Here is a 3,586-nt window from a genome sequence, read left to right as displayed (position 1 = left end):
TTAAGCTTTATAAGCTCTCGTCTTGTTCCAGTAGATGATCAATTGGAAGTTTCAGTAACTTGGGGACTGTTTCGACATTACGATGGATTTTAGCAATTATTTTTGTATTTTTTAGAGAAAAAACTCCAGTTTTTTTATTTAATTTCCAAGGCATTATGAAAAGTTTCAAATGATTACGAAAGATTGGGGACCATAGCCTTGAGCCACGTCGTTCAACTCGATTACATGTTGGTGGGATTCATCTCTCTTGTACACATGTGGGGTTGTCCACCAATCGCTTAAATGCATGTTTTTTGGTTGCCCCAACAAAAGGCATTTCAGTAGAAGGTTCTAGATTTCGAAGGGTTAAAATATGCATTTTTGTAATCATTAAAGACAGTTAAATTCGTTTAAAATTTTAGAATTTAGAATTATTTATTCAATTACGTACTGTGAACGATTAAAAATCCCCCTATTGTAATCGTGTAAATGTTCAACTCAAAATTGACCTGAAAAACATCATAGTCATATGGAGAATCGAATAATAAAACCCCACTCACATTTGAAAGTTACACTTTCTAAAAACAAAAGAAACCAAAATCTCGTTCACCCATCTGATGACATCCTGGACAATACTTGTCGAGTAAACTACAACCCAATACCCGAATCAAAGTTGACATTGTTCTCCAGCTTCAATATGATCTCATTGTAATGTCCCTAAAAACAATAGCGCCTCGTCTGTTACTGAAGATAACACAAAACAAAGGATCCAGATGCCCGAAGAGTCTGGAGACCCTCTGAATCCTCGGTAACAATAGGAACTCAAAACACAACGTAATATCACTTCATAATCTCAGCGTCCAAAACAAAACATCGCTTCTGAGACGCGCTTTCACTTTTTTCTCTCTGCCCCGTGATGTAAGACGAGATTTCTAGTTTAGAAAGTGTCTGAAGGTCACTGCATGAGGAAGTCCCCTGAGTTATGAAACTGGAACAACATCATCATCTCGTCATAACTCAGGGACCACACTCAGGGCTCAGGGGTCTTCGTGGCCGCGGGGAACTTTGTCTGATTCTGTGTATTAAGACTATGCCTGTGATTGCCCTAGTAGGTGAAAAGGTCGAATTGGTATCGGGAAACAAGCTAACGTCTATCGAGTATTCCTATTGTCCTTTGTTCTTTATCATTCTGGATCTACTCCTTGGTGCAAGTTTCCTTGGACAAAAGTATTGAAACTATTTACAGAGGCCTCCAATCTCCAATACCAAAGAACTTGCTAAACAAATTGGACAGCATTAATTAAGCAGAAAAGAACCATCGTTAAGGGGAATTGCGTTATGGATGGTTCTTTTCTGTTTAATGTCGTCCAATTAATAATTAGTTGGAAGTTAAAGTTGGATCAAAGGCGGAGATTGCGCTATGGCATTTCTCTCCCAATTTCAACAAGCTTAACCTTTTTCTTTTCATCTTGATGATGAATAATGTTGCACTTATTGGGTCGCCTTGTATTACTCCAATATTTTGACATAAGGTTTTGTTTGAAGTTTCCGTTCCATTATCCACTTGGAGGAAGTTAGACGATATGATGTTCCTGACTGCATTATATATTTTTCCTTTGATGTTAGTGTCTTTTAGTGTTTTTAAGAGTAGGTTTCTGTTGATAGAATCAAAGGCCTTTTGAAAGTCCACAAAAGTGCAGTACATTTTGCCTTTTGGTTTGTCCAGATTTTCTTTGATCTTGATACGCAGAACTTCTATAGCTTGTTGGCAATTTCTAGCTTTTCTAAAACCATATTGTTCATTAGGTAAAACAGAATCTATGTTGTTGATGATTCTATTATTGAGAATTTTAGTATATACTTTGTATGTCACTGATATTAGAGCAATTCCTCGGTACATGTTGGGATCTTTGATGTTGCCTTTACCTTTGTACAAGGTTTTTAGTTTTGCTGTCCTCCAGCAGGTTGGTATTGTTCCAGTATTTAGTAGATTGTTCATGTATATCAACCACCATTCTTGAAAATAATCAAAAGTTTCCTTCACATGTTCATTAAATACTTGGTCTAATCCTGCCGCTTTCTTGTTTTTCAGAGATTTTATTGCATTTTGTAACTCACATAGGGTTATGTCCTGATTGTACCATTCTTCTCCAGAAGTATCTACTGGTGATTCTTCTTCATGGATGTTACCTTGATCTACATTCAGTAATTTTTGGAAGTGTTCTTCTAATATGGATATATTTATTGATGGACTGCCAAATTTTTTGTCGAACATCTCCCAGGGTTTGAGTTGGGCATTTTTACATTTTTCCAATAACTCTTTTTCTTCATAAGACAGTCTTTTGTTCTTCAGCATTGTTTTGTATTCTTTCTGGGCATCAGTTCTGTTTAGAGTTTTGTTTGTCTCTTGCATGAGTCTTAGATTCCTCTGCTTTAGTATTTTGCAATCTCCGTCAAACCAAGGCTTGTGGTGTTTCTTTGTTTTTGGATTTTTCTTAGCTGCATCTGTTAATATTTTGGTAAGGTTCTTGATATCATCTGTATTTTCTGGAGATAAGGAAGAGGTTAATGGGTCTTTTTGGACTTTAAGAAGGTTTACTTTCCTGGATATTTGCTCTTTAACTGTTGAACTGTTATCGAGGGTACTTTGATTGCTGGATTTTACTCTGACAGCAGTTTTGACTCTTTGGTGTTTCTTGAGAGGATCCTTCAGTACTTGGAATTCTTTGACTACTTTTGATTTGTTTGATCTAATGAAAATGAGGTCAATGCAACTTTGTCCATTGTGTGCAAAATAAGTGTGTTCATTTGGGTTGTTTATCAGTCTGAATTGTTTTGAGTTCATCAGATTAATAAGGGTGTTTCCTTTATGATTGATAGTGTCAATTCTACAGTTGAAATCTCCTAATATTATACATGTGTCTGACACTAGAGTTTGAGTGTCCTCTGTCACTTCTTGCACTATATCTGAGATATCTGTGGTAGGGTTGAAGTAATAGCAAATTATTTCACCATAACTTGTGGAGCATATTATTTTGTTAGAGCTTGATTTAATTTCCCTTAAGTTTACATGGGGTTTTGAATATATTGTAATCCCGCCAGTAGGCCTACCTCTCTCTTGTTTTTCTGCTGATACTGATGTAGTGTAATATCCGGTTAGGGTTATAGGATCTTCTGTACACATTGTCTCGGTTAGAAATATGATGTCTGCATTTTGAAATAAATTGAAATTGGTGTGTGGGGAATTAATCACTGTGTTTTTCAATCCCTCGATATTCCAATTGATCATATTCAAGATTATGTATTTCTTACTTTTACCTCTACTTCTGGGTGACTTTGTTTTCACTTGATGATGTATAGTGGTTAATAAATCTGCAGAGTTGGTGGAAAGGTCTTGAGGAACAGGTACATTGTTGGATTTACTTTTGAGAGAAAGCAGGAAATCTCTTTGATATTGTATTTTACACATTTTGATATTTTCTGTATTGTTTATCCAAAACTTCTTGTGTGAACTTGATCCAAATACTTTCCAAAATAAAAGGTTTTGAAAACAAAGTAAGATCAAAGCAATTTTGATATAAAAGAAAAGAAGTAGGTACATTTTTAA

Source organism: Diaphorina citri, unplaced genomic scaffold, assembly GCF_000475195.1.
Source record: "Diaphorina citri unplaced genomic scaffold, Diaci psyllid genome assembly version 1.1 scaffold3368, whole genome shotgun sequence".
Lineage (NCBI taxonomy): Eukaryota > Metazoa > Arthropoda > Insecta > Hemiptera > Psyllidae > Diaphorina > Diaphorina citri.
This window is presented reverse-complemented; position numbering follows the sequence as displayed.